Source organism: Petaurus breviceps, unplaced genomic scaffold (assembly GCF_028583685.1).
Source record: "Petaurus breviceps papuanus isolate PSGF00001 unplaced genomic scaffold, PetGlider_PUasm1.0 90594, whole genome shotgun sequence".
Taxonomy (NCBI): domain Eukaryota; kingdom Metazoa; phylum Chordata; class Mammalia; order Diprotodontia; family Petauridae; genus Petaurus; species Petaurus breviceps.
The window spans coordinates 1,982,432-1,996,819 of record NW_027187281.1 but is presented as its reverse complement, the minus strand read 5'-3'; the positions used below and the strand labels follow the sequence as shown (position 1 = coordinate 1,996,819).

General features: G+C 33.8%; 1 long non-coding RNA gene across 9 annotated transcripts in view; it reads right to left on the bottom strand.

Moving 5' to 3' along the window:
* The window catches only part of LOC138142566 (uncharacterized), a 153,647-nt gene that overhangs the window by 53,169 nt on the left and 86,090 nt on the right, over positions 1–14,388 (bottom strand). For 7 of the 9 annotated variants that reach the window (XR_011163469.1, XR_011163463.1, XR_011163465.1 and 4 more), the window contains one exon: positions 2,019–2,204. The exons of the other annotated variants lie outside the window; for them this stretch is intronic. This is a non-coding gene — a long non-coding RNA (uncharacterized lncRNA). The remainder of the gene's footprint in view (positions 1–2,018; positions 2,205–14,388) is intronic. 9 annotated transcript variants of the gene reach the window in all.

Sequence of the window (14,388 nt, the reverse complement as noted above, 5' to 3'; positions counted from 1 at the left end):
TTCAGTCCACACCAAGATCTAGATATTGAAGGTTACCTGTGAAACACTAAGCTTTGTGTATTATGTATTTCTCAGTTTTCTCCTTATATCTCCAAGTCATTTGTAAACTGGATGATGCTTGAGGCTCTCTGGCCTTGAGTTTGAGAGTGATTATATACCAAAGTGAAACTTGATCCTGGCTATGAGAAATGACTAAATGATTAAATCACCAGTGGATTTAATTTTTACTACTGATACAAGAGTATAACTTATTTAGTGGAATTATACCAATGCTTCATATGTTCTTAATTGACTATATAGCAGCTGTTTTTAGTAGACTTCTCTCAGAATAAGATACTTAACCTATAAAGTATGATATATATATATATGTATGTATATATGAATGTAATGAAAAAGGACTGTGCTGTATGAAATTACAAATAAGAAAATGTGAATTTTCTGATGCACCAATATATTATGATTTTAAGGTACAGACAAATTTATGGATAATGGATCCTAATGGGATATAAAGGAAAACCAGGTCATTCATTCAACATAGCTCCTTTATCTTTAAGACTAATGTCAAGGATGTCCTTCAATAAAACAGTCTTTGATGCTACCATTAAGACTGAATATTGAGCCATGGAACTCATACTGCTTTTAATACCTCAGCAATCCCTGGATTACTCAAAATTTGTTTTAGAAAATATATTATCAAGCTACCTCAAATCTCTATGTGTGAAAGCACAGGTTTCTGAATGCTGCTGATAAAAGTTTTTCAATTTAAGGGATAAAGAGTTTTTTATACATGATTTCACTCATTCTTTACAATAACACAGATGAGAAAAATGAAGCTCAGACCTTGTAAAATATCATAGAACTTTGTTAACTACACATGGGTTATAAAAGTCAATCACCTAAGTATAGTGTATAGTTAGATAAGAGGTTCTTACCTGGGATCTGTGAACACACTTTAAAGAATAGTTTAATAATTACATTTCAAGACAATTGATTTTCTTTATAATCCCATGTATTTTATTTTATACATTTAAAGACATTATTCTAAGAAGTCCAAAAGCATGGACTAAATAATAGTTCGTGTGAGGCCCTATGGATTTTCTTATACTGCAATTTAAATGATTTAATAATGTAATGCGGCAGCCAAAAACATATTTCAATCTTGAGGATGCATTAATGTAAGTGTAGCATACTGAGCAAGACACAATAGTCTGCCATAGTCTACTATGGAATATTGCATACATTTCTGGGCAACACATAAAATGATCATTGACACAAAGTAATTCTTCCACAATGAACAAATAGGATGGTATGGAGACAGAAAACCATGTCATACCATGCTTGGTTTAAGGAACTGGGAATATTTAACCTGGAAAATTAAGAATTTGATATATGACAACCCTTTGAGTACCCAAAGACAAGATATAGTTTCAAACAATTAGATGCGTTCTGTTTGACCTAGGAAAACAGAAATTAAAGCACTAGGGGAAACTATAGGAGATTTTGGCTCAAAATCAGGAGAAACTACAACACAATCAAAAGCTGTCCAATGAGTTGCCTTTAGTTGGAAGTTTTATTTAAGTGGAGGCCACATGACTATTTTTCAGAGATATTTAAGATAGTAGTATCATGTGTCTAAATCTTGCTTTGAATACTTCGTAGGTATGTGACTCTAGGCAGATCATTTAATATCTTTCACCCTAAGTTTGCTCAACTGTAGAATGTGGGGTGATAGATCTGAAGGCCTGTAAAGGTCTTACTAGCTCTAAGTCAATGATTCTATGAAAGTGAGTGTATGTATACACATATATATGTATATACATACACACATATATGTATGTGTGTATGCATATATGTGAATGAATGTAATGAAAAAAGGATTGTGCTGCATGAAATTTCAAGTAAGAATTCAGAGAAAATAGATGAAGATTTGTATATAATGATGCAAAGTGAAAAAAGCAGATCCAGAAAAACAAATACACACTATTAATAGTGTAAACAAAAAGAACATTCAAACACACCTGGAAGTTATGCAACTATAATGACCAAACTTGGCTGTGGAGAAAAGGAAATGTGCCCCACTCCTTTCCTTGGAGAGGTGGAGTGCTATAGATGTGGATGTCACACCATGTTGGCTGGTTTTACTTAACTATTTTTTCTGTTTCAAGGGAAGGCTCACTGGAGGTGGGAGGGATGTCTGGAAAACACTGTGATGTAAAAACATAAGGCATCAATAAAGTACACAAACAACAAAAAAATCACTGTTTTACTCCTCCAAATCAACCAACCAAAAGAGAGGACTGCACTAAAAACATTAGCGGATTCCTACATGAGTCAGACTGCTTTGTTTTAAACCACATACTCTATTCTACACTTCTAGTCCTGGGACTGGCCAAAAAAAAAGTGCTGATGGAAAAATTTATAGAAATCCAATCACCTGAGGAAAAATGCCTAACTCTGTGTCTACTGATAGTCAGTTTGCTCATGCTGTTCTTTATATCAGAAATATTTTTCTACTTTCTTCTGCCTAATTCTCACATCTTCTTTGGTCCAGCTCAAGTCCTACCTCTGACAGGAGGGCTCCCAGTTAACATTCTCTTCTGCAAATTCCTGTTACAGCAGAGAAATAATAGTATATTATAAACAATGCTGGACCAACAGTCGGAAGACCTACATTCTAATTTCAGCTAGAACTAAAATTTTATTTTTTTTTTGGAGGGGGAAAGGCAGGGCAATTGGAGTTAAGTGACTTGTCCAAGGTCACACGGCTATTAAGTGTTAAGTATCTGAGGCCGCATTTGAACTCAGGTCCTCCTGACTCCAGGGCTGGTGCTCTATTCACTTTCCACCTAGCTGCCCCTAGAACTAAAATTTTAGTACACATACTAAGTTGTGTGATCTTAGCCAAATCACTTAACCTTTCTAGGCCTCAATTTGAGCAAAGTATTTGTCCAAATGATGTTTGTGAATTACAAAAAATTAGGAATTGTCATCATTGCATTTGGTATCACAACATTTGGCATTTAATTGTGCTCACTTTTCATGTTTATCAGTCTTATTTCTTTAACTACATCACCAATTCTTTCAGGAACTAATTCTTTTGTAATCTTCCCCCAAGAATACCTAGCACAAAGCTGAGTATGTATGTGCAGGTACTTAACAAAAACTTCTAATTTGAATTAAGTAAGGATTTCACAATTAAAAGTTCACTTCTTACTAGAAGGCTTGCATCTGTCCCAATCAAACTAGCATAACTAAAGTTATCCAAAGCTATTATACATTATTTACATTATTATTATTATTAATTAATTATTATTTTTAATATATATTTAATTAATTAATTAATTAATTATTATTTAATTATTTAATTATTTAATTATTATTTTTAATATATATTTAATTAATTAATTAATTATTATTTAATATATAATATAATATAATAATTTAATATATAATAATATAATATAACATATAATTTAATATATAATATAATAATAATTAATTATTAATTAATAAATAATTAATATTATTATTAATTAATTAATTAAAAATTATTAATAATAATTATACATTATTATACATTATATATTATATACATATATAAAGTTATCCAAAGCTATTATACATATATTACCAAACCATGGAATGATGACTTTGTAAAGAGTTAATGCATACTGATGGTAGTAAAAGTTTCTGAGTCTCTTGAGGTTTCTGAGATTACTTTTCAGAGTGACGTCCAATGCTATGACTTATGAGTCAAACAGGGACTATGCACATGGTACTCAATCAAAAAATAGAATGTCCAATAATTTTAACTTATCAAGATGGACAAGGGAGTCAAGAACTTGTCTACAGGTTGGAAGGGAGCTGGAATACTTTCCTTGAACTATGAAAACCAGAGCACCAACACTGACAGGTGAAATTAAATGTGTTATTTTATCATGGGAAATCAGCCAAGTCCAAGGTTTGGTGTTCAATAATTATGATTCTGGATCTAAATTGTGGGGACTTGCAAAAGGGGTCAAATGGAATTAAGATTTATCTGCACAATGTAATGTTACACAGACTTTGCTCATATCAGACTGGTGTTGTTTGGTCCCCAGTTGAGGGCAGTGACTTTTATTTTTGTCTTTGTATCCTAGTAGTGCAAAGTACCTGGCAAAGAGCAGGTACCTGATAAATGGGCATTGTTGTTCATTGTAACTTCTGGGCCCCAGAAATGGTAGTGCAGGCTGAATAACAAACTTTCAAATATTCTGGAAGACCAGGTATTAAATTCTGATTATTTTTGGTCTTTATCCTTCCAAAATGATTAAGACTGTGGACTTTGTGGAATTGTATAATTTCTGTAACTTTTCCATCCCACTCTGGCTTAAATCTTTTAAATGTCAGACTTAAAGGTTTATGAGCAATTGAGGCTCTTGATACAGAAATTTCACCCTACTCTAATTTGTTCAGTCTACCTTTTTACTTCTATACCTTGGTTCAAAACACAAGTGCTTTCTAAACTTTAAAGCTTTATATAAATGTAAGCTATTAATATTATTATTTGCCTTTCCAGAAGACATACTTCAAACAGAAGCATTTTTAGTTTTTAAAGATAACATGTACATCACTAGTGTTACATATTTCATCATTTCAGGTTTCAAACAGCTGGCACATTATCCTGAAAACATACTACACAACATTTTCTTAAGCTGCCCATAACATCTTCCTTAGAGATTACCAGTTCTGTTAGGTTTGTAGTCTAATTTCCAATAAAAAGAGCACTAGGGATGGAGATTTTCCTATCATGTTCTCTATTTGAGTATGTGGCAAATAATGAATTTCAATTCTTAAAGATTTTCTCATCCTTTTTGTGTGTTTCTTGGTAGTACACAAGAATGTTGATCTTGCATAGTATCTTGGCATTTAAATAACTAGTTAATTATCTTAATCTATATTTTCCACACGACAAAAATTTCGAATATTTAGTCAAACTTTCTAGCTCTTGAGCTAATTAAATTGGTGGCTAGGCTGAATTTCTTTTCAAAAGATATACTTTTAAAATTTAGGGAAACACAAGATTTTATCAGTTCAATCTCATTGGTCTGAATTTTTTCTTATCTCTTCTCAATTTTCAAAGAATATTAGAGTTCATAGGGTCCTTAGAGATCACCTAATCCAGACCCATTATTTCACAGAAGAAACTGAGATTTAGTGAGGTCATATGATTCTCCCCAAGGTCTCACAGCAGACAAATGTCAGAACCCAAGTCTTCTCTTATCCTGGTGTTTCTTTGATCTTTGACTTAAAATAAAAAGTCAATGACAAAAAAGCTGATTTCATGACTCTAGGGGTCTTTTCACTTTTGATGTAATTTCCAAACACCCTTACATACTTTCTCTCTTTTAATACATTCTTCATTAAAGTCACACTCTGATATCTCAGAGCTTGCAAACCCTGGGTTCTAAAAGGCTATGACAGTAAAGCAAAAGGCTATGGGTCCAATGATGGATTGTACATCTGTCACCTAAGGACCAATTTCTAAGTTCCAAAAAGCTTATTACCAGTAGGTTGGCCAACATGTGATTTCTTTTTTTTAACAAGCATTAGTAAGATTGTCAAAACTGTTTAAGTAGACTTGAAACCTCCATGATTAGTGAAAATATTTGGACCACATTTATGGGCACCAGATCACTCATTTTGTATTTTTTTCTTCTTTGGAAATGCCTTAGGGTACTATTCAATAAGCTTTAGTGATTCCTTATTTCCTCCAGCATCAAATATCATTTGTTATTTAAATCCCTTCACAACCTGACCCCTTCTTCACTTTCCAATCTTCTTCTGTTTTCTCTCATAAATATCTTGCACCTGACTCTTTCCCACCACCTCCGTACAGTGGCCAATTGACTAATCCTTGAATCCAATACACCCATAGAGCCTCCCAACTCTATGTTCTCAGATCGCCGCACACTACCCGTGTTTGGAATGTTCTTCCACTGTACCTTCTCTGGCTTCCTTCAATCTCGGCTCAAATCTCGCCCTGTGAACACAATTATCTTGGAACCCTTTCTTTGCCTATCTTCTCTGAAGACTCCCATATTCTTGGTGAGTTGAAAATGAACTGGGAATTAGGAGAAAAGCAATCTGACTAAATTAATTCATATTAAAGTATAAAGGAGCTACACCTCACTCTCCAAGGAATATCTGCATTTAAAACAAATGTTTATTCATTCAAATGCATTTCGAGTTTGGTATAAGAAACGACGCCAAAAAAGAGTAAAAACCTAAGGGCACCGTGTAAAGTATTTTGATGCAAGGGAAGAGGTCCTCCCAATTAGGGAAGCTGACCCATATCTCCAAATTAATTTACAGCTCTGCTCTATCTTTCCTGATCTGTAGAATCTAATTTACTTATATTTTGCAATTTAACTATAAAACAAGATGCATGAATTTTTGCAACTTTTTAATATGGAAAAACAATCAAGTCTATACAAGATTTGACATTTTTTCCCTTTAAGTCTTCAAAGTGGTACTTGGTTATGTGGTTTTTCCACCAGAGATTTCCAAGAAACTTAAAATTTCTTTTGGTTGGAGAAGAAAAGACTCAGAAGACATAAACTTCATGGGATGAACTTGTCAACAGCCTGATCGTTTTACTATTTGAACCTAAAACTTTTGCCACTATTTTATTTCTACTTTTCCTAATGATTCAAAGGATGCAATGTTTACCAAATGTTGGCACAGGTGAAAATAACTGGAAATTACAATGATAAAAGCATGACACTTGGTCCATGTTGTCTGATTTCAGAATCAGCCTATCTTAAATTCTTTGCTGCACATTTTCCCTACCTGATGGTACTCTGAGGTTGAACGTAAAAACCAGATTTTGACTTTTAAAACCCCCAAATTATTAGTTAGTCCTGTCATCCATTACATTGTAAAACCTGTCTTTCAAGTTGACCTGAACTATTTACATTTTAGCTACTTAAAAAAATTTTGGGATTTGAGGCAATCAATGCAATGTCACCCACAAACAAGATCATCTGGAGAAACTAACCACCCACATGAAACCTCCTTGACCTAGAATCTGTGCTGGATCTCCTCTCCCAGTGGTTATTTTTTTTAGTAAGCATACATATTTTATGCTTTGCTCAATGTTTGGATCAGCTAAATGGTGTAGTGGATAAAGAGCTGTGCTGGGAGTCAGGGATACCTGAGTTCAGATCCTAACTCACTAACTAGCTGTTTGACTCTGGGAAAATAACACTTATTTGCCTTGATCCACTGGAGAAGGAAATGGCAAAGCACTCTAGTATCTTTGTCGAAAATATAATGCAAAGCATGGTCCACAGGATCATGAAGTCACAACTGAACAGTTATAATCAGGATCACTGAAGTGTTATTTCTATTATACTTTACAAGGACTCAATGTTCTTGATACTAAAGGGATGGTAGCTATTTTGTGGTTAAAAAAAAAAAAAGCCTGCATGGTGTTTTATTCTATTCAGCTAATGTTTTTCTATTATTAACAAATAAGTATAATGGGTCTAATATTCTCTATGTCTTTTGGGCAATCGTGGTAAGATGAGTACATTACCAAAAACTGTTTGCAAAAGCCTCTGTATTCCCTACTAATATGCTCAAGGATGCTTGCAATTAGTGCCTCAAAGATTTTGTAGGTTGGTAGTTTCTTCTTGGTCACCTCTTGTTTGGGGAATCAGTAAGGACCAAGACATTTTGTTTCCTCTAATATTGGTTCCCTTTCTACTCAATTGATCATTTCTTATTTTCTTTGCATTTATTCTAACTTCTGATCTTAGCTCTGAAGCTCCTGGTTTGACTATGCTGAGCCACAGGACAGGGTTAATTGTCATTTCTTGTCTGTCAATTTAATTCTTTGTAATGCTGTTTGGTGTTTGCCATGTCCAGTACACCAAATTTTTTGAAAAAAGCTTATGATATACAAGTGTGGAGATTCTGTATAATCTATTCATCTATGGCCTCCCTTCTCCCCTAAATAACTTTCCCATAAATTTCTTTCCTTCTTGACCTTATTACCATTATGATTTAAAAAAAAAAAGAATCTAGATCATCCCTTATTAAACAGGTCTAGTTATGAAAGAAATTTAAAAATAGTGGGGGCTAGAAATTAGACCTCTGAAAAATGACCATGGGGGAATACCTATTTATAAATAAAATACAATTTTTACCATTTCAATGAACAAATGCAACTTTGTTTTAAACTGACATAACCATAGCCCATATTATCTTTACTACTAATCAAGATAATAAAATCTTAGAAGTACATGGGAATTACACACTTGCATTTATAGTAAGGTTTAGCTTAATGGTTCCTGCTTCCAGTTTCTTCTGATGTAGCCTTCACATAGGTGCCATAAAAATCTTACTAAGACACAAGTTTGAAGATATTTTATTGCTCAAAACCCTTCAGGGGCTCCCTCTTATCTGAAGCAAAAGACAAACTTCTTAAAAGGAGAATTAAAGATTTTTCTGTTCTGGTTCCAATCTATTCTTCAAGATTCATTTTATATTACCTTATTCCAAATATTCAAAGTTTTTCACTAAATTGGTCTATTCCCCATATTCAACATTCTACCTCTCACTACATGCCTGGGATATGCTCTTTCCTCCTCTGCTTTTCAGAATTCTAAGTTTTCCTCAAGGCTGTTCTTTTGCCTCCTATTTGATTTTGCCATGTTAATGTTCCCTTTCTCTCAACTTACCTTGTAATAACTTTAACTGTGGAAGGTTACATCCCCTCAATAGAATGTAAATTCAATCTACTTTCTCATATGCAAAAGGGGTATACTTGTACTTTCTACTTCACTGAGCTGTGCTAGGTGAAATGTAAAACAGGATAATTTGTTCATGCAGCACTTTTCCTGTCATACCCCACTTTTAACTCTCTATGCTATCATCTCATCTTCCTACCTTAGTCTAGGTTACCAGCTGTACCTCCTCCAGGTACAAAATGGCCAATACAAAGGCACTGAGACAAGAGATGAAATGTTGTGTGAGGGACAGGCCAGTTTATCTGGAGAGTGTGGGGAACAAGCATATAGAATCAACTATATGCTAGGCATTACCCCAACTGCTTTAAAAATCTCATTTGATCCTTCCAACAACCTTGGGAAGGAGGTACCATTATTAAATTTTTTATGCTTAAGGAAACAGAGACAGAGATTAAGTGATTTATCTAGGGTTCCACAGTCAATGTCTCAGACTAGATTTGAACTCTGGTCTTCCTGATTCTAGGCCCAGCTCACTATTTACCTCAAAGGAGTGATATCCAACAAATAGTTTATACTTTTTATCATAAAAACAGGAAATCATCGGGATTAGGAGAATCATATGGTTAGATCTGTGCTTAAGGAAATTGCTTTGGCAGCAGTATGAAGGACCAAATGAAATGAGGAGAGAATCAAGAAGACTAAATTAGGAAGCTACTCCAATAACCTTGGTGACAAGTGATCAAGGCCCCTTAACTAAGGTGAGTTATGTGAATGGTTGTATGTGAACTGTATTATTTCTTTGGAATTTTATGCTCTTTGAGGACAGACCAAGTATCCATCTTTGGGGTTACTTCTGGTACTGGGCATGATTAATAAATATTTGTTGATGTGAATTAAAGCTCTTAGAGCATTCTTTCATTATTTTTATATTTATATTTAATTTAATGAGATTTCTTCAATTTTTCATTTACACAATACCTTAATAGGGACTAAGAATCAAACAATAAAAAGGACTACCTTTCCTTATTCTCTATACTTTTTATTACCAGATTTTGGGGATGTGTGAGCATAACAAACTTATGCTTAAAGTTCTCCAATTAGGCACTCAAAAGGTGTCTCCATGATTAAGTTAAAGACAAAAAAAAAAAAAAAAGACCTGTACTTGGATGAGGGAAATAGTTTAGATATGATTCCTTCTCAAGGAGCTTGCTCTGCAAGTAATAATCACTTAATAAATGTCTGTTGAATGAAGAGATTGGACTTACTTTGGCCCCAGGAATCAAAACTATAAGCAGTGGATGAAAAGAGAAAGATTTGTGGAGTGAAAGAACTTCGGAAAACTTCTTGTTCCAAAGTGGAATGGGCTGCCTCATTAAGTACTAAGACCCTCTAAAGTCTTTTAGGGTTAATTGCTGGTCAGTGATGTTGTACATCAGTTCCCATTTATGGACTGAACTAAATTAGTTCTGAGGTACTTTTGAATTTAAAAATTTTTATCACTGGAGTACATAATAATCATTTTTTAAAAACACAGGACAGCACATTAGGCTCAGAAGCCAAAAGGAAAGGCTAACTGTATCCCTGAACTTTCTGTCACCCTTTCTTCCCCATTTCCTTTTTTTTCCGTCCTAAGAAAACTGCAACCATAAGTTTTAGAGACATTAAAATAAAGTTACAAAACATAGTCTTAATCCTGCTTTTAACAGTTTACTCAGTTCCTATGATGGCTAACATCTTGAGTTTCTCCTCTATAAAGATGAGAACAAAGTCTATCCATTCCTCAGATGCTCAGGGACCCCTCACCCACTGTCATTTAACAATTTGAATTGTTTCACAATCTATCTAATGATGGCTGACCAGTATTCTATGATTGTGCCAGAACTTATTTTTTAATGGTTCTTCAAAAAAGTTAGCTTAGCTAATCTTACTCTAAAAAGAAATAATTTTACCACAATTTTAATGTGTTAAAATCTTTATTTAAAGCACCTGTACTAAAAGAAATAGAGATCTGATTATGGAGGGAAAATGGTAACATTTGTCTGAAGATCATAATACAGGTCACTAAACAAAGGGAATCAACTGTACCATTACAGCAGTATGAAATTCATATGTACAGTTCAGGATCTCACTGACCTAGGTTTTTTAAAGGAAGGTTAAGATAAAACTTGATCTACTATTTTTGTCCACTCTGCTTTCTGATATTCTTTATTAAAAAATAACTTACCAAAAAAATTACAGTAGGGTAAGTCAGGTATCAACAAATTTTGTCCAAATTCTATCATTATGAAATTCTTTAAATTTTCATTAATTATGATTGAGTGGATGTAGATGTGATTCTAGCTTTTGTGGTAAAGTCTATTACTATAAAAATGGAAAACAATTATTCCAATTATATGTACACTCCTCCCCCCCAGGTTATCTATATTGAAAATTCTTTTAAGTAGAAGCCAGTATATTACTCCCCACATTTAAAATGTTCTCTATAGTTTACTGCATATACACTATAAATTCATAAGGGTAGAATGCGTTTATTTGATATGCCTGTTTATACAATAAAAAAAAACTATCCTAGGAAGAACCTATGACTGGCATCAGCTTTCTATATTTTAATAATAAAAGCACTACACAATTCATCTATTCAGAAGGCTTTCAGCTAATTTGGATGCTACCTCTAACAATGAAGCTCATAATCCAAGCACAACCACCCCATATAGCTAACTCCTGTCTAAGATTCCTGAGTTTGCAACAGGTTTGCTGCTTTCCCCCACCCTTTGGCACTGGTAGAAGCTGGTGAAGCATTTGGTGGTATAAGGATAGAGTCCTGGGCTTGAAGTCGGAGCCCTAAATCTAGCCTCAGACACTTACTAGCTCTGTGACATCAGGCAAGTCACTTAACCTGTTCTTCTAAATTTTCACTCTAAAACAAGGGTAACAGCACCTACCTTGCAAGATTGTTTTGAGGGTCAAGTGAAATACTTGTAAAAGCACTAGCACAGGGGGTGGCTAAATGGTGCAGTGAATAGAGCACTGGCCCTAGAGTCAGGAGGACCTGAGTTCAAATCCAGCCTCAGGCACCATAAAAAACTAGCCATGTGACCTTGGGCAAGTCACTTAACCCCAATTATCCTACCTTACCCCCTCCAAAAAGGGAAAAAAAAAGAGCACTAGCACAATACCTGGCACATAGTAGGTACTATATAAAAATGCATATTTGCACCCTTCTTATGAATAAGTAGTTCTATTGTCCTTGATAGTGAAAAATGTCCTATAAAAATTTTTTGGAGACCTTTTCTATTTTCCTTCTGTTCATTGTCCTCTTTCCATGTTTAATGCTTCAATGCCATCATGTTCCCTGCTCAGTTCCATCTCTCAGCTTTCTTTTAAATCAGTTTAAATCTTCATTCCTTTCTGCTTTATGAGGTGATCTAGCTTATATTCTTCCATTATCCTTCTATGATTTCTTACAAGCCCGAAATTCTAAAATGGTGTTGTCCTGCGCTGCCATCTTTTGCTAGGTAATACATTAAACGTTTTTTGATGAAGCTGCTTTTTAGGCTCTACTGTTCTTTGCTTTGGTAGCTGAGTCACTCACATTAGATAAACCTTTTGAATTAAATTGGTCTGGTAATGCTGGTCTTTCAAATTATCTTTACAATATTGCTGTTCTTGTATGAATTGTTTTGGTTCTGCTCACTTCACTTTGCCATTAACTTAGACAAGTTTTCCCATGTTTTTCTTACCAATAGATTGTTTAAATATAACATAACCGAGTTGTTTCAACTGAAATATTTTTTAAAAAATAGTTTTAGTTATTCTAGTTTTATATTTATTTTGACCTTTACTCTAAATTAGTGGTATGACTGTATAGACAGATGATTTAAGAATCACTACATCAGTTAGGAATCATTTTTTTTTTCTGGTAAAATAACATCAATTTCATTTCTTTGTGATGCTATTTGGGTGCTTGCCATGTCCAAAATCTCCCAATTATTTTTTCAAAGATGTAAAAGCATGAGAAATGTCTAGTCTAATGCATTTGTTCCCTTTTTTAAAATCACTAACACTTTTTCAATATACTTCTTGTCATCCTCTATACTTACTTTTGCTTGTCAGTTCTAACCTATATATTTAGAGTCTTAAGTTCTTCACAGAATTTCTCTAACTTATCCTTTGCAAGAATATTGGTACACATACTGCAATTTTTTCATAGCAGACTTATCATAAGCTCTCTAGTGCTAAGTGACTTATGTTTTATGAACTTTTCCTTCCTACCTGTGGATGTATAATAAAACCAATGTGAACCCGAGTTCTTCCATTTAGCATCAACTTCCTCCTTTTGGTTTAATTTATAGTATAAGTGTCAAGACTGATGAATAATTTCTGTCAGTGGAAGATTTGTCTACTGGTCACTGGACCAGGATATCACCTTAAGAATACCAGGAGTCAAGTTAAAGTTTATAGATGATCTAAAAAAAGTTAGTTTTTGCACCTTCTGTCTCTTGTTCTGACAATGCCATTGTTAGTGCAAGAATAGCAGGGTACTGAGTGACATTTTGCATTTTTCTTTATTTCCTGAATTGCCACAGCTGAGGAATTCATCCCCAAATGGCCAGGTCATGTGTCTTTCTCTACTTATCTTGTAACAGGGTATAAGTCTGCTTCAAAAAACGCTAGGTACTAGGTTTGTTATGACTGTATTATATATACACAATATATATTTAAATAATATCCAATTCATTTCATAAATGTTTCTTTTGGGACACGAAAGCTTCTTGCTTACAATAAAACTGGTTTTATTCCTTAAAAAGCTATATTACAAACTAAATATTGCCAATGTTTGGAGGTTCAAATACTGAAAATATCTGAGAAAATATTCACAAAATTCAGTTAAAAATGTTTCTGATACAAAGTATTCTCTAAATTTAATAATTTCAACTAAAGGGCAAAATGTTAAAAAAAGAAATCAATTGTGACTTAAGTAATGAAGTTAACTTTTTTAAATTTCAAATAATCCAAGAACTTTAGAGTTAGAAGAGACCTTAAAGAACACTTAGTAAAATTCTAGTTTAACATCCTAATTTTATAAATGAATAATTGATTTGTCCTTGCTTTTTTTTCTTATATCTAATTCAAATGGATGTTAGATTGCTAATTAACTGCCTACTGAAAAAAGTGTGGTATAGTATGAATGCTGGATATGGAATTAGAGAACAGGTTTAAATTTGAGCTCTGCTGCTCACTACACCTGTTACCTTAGGCATTCTGCCTCTGATACTTATTAGCTAAATGACCAGTTACTTCTTTCTCTTGAGCATCTTTGAAAGATGATGTGGTGGTGATACCAATGACCAGGTAATACACACAGCAATATAAAATTGTAAGAACAATTTTCCCATATATAACACAAAGCACCGATAAGATAGAATCTTACCTCCGAAGTCAGAATTATTGCCATCAACTGTTATATACTTATTTACTGACTTATACCCTGCTGATTCATTTGTCACATTTTAAGGAGACACTGACAAACTGGAACACATCCAGGAGGAAGAGGAAGCAGAAAAAGGCACTGGATTTGGAGTCAGAGAACCTCACTCAGAAGTTATACTCAGCCTCTGGCCAAGTCATTTCACCTCTCTTGGCTCCAGCTTCC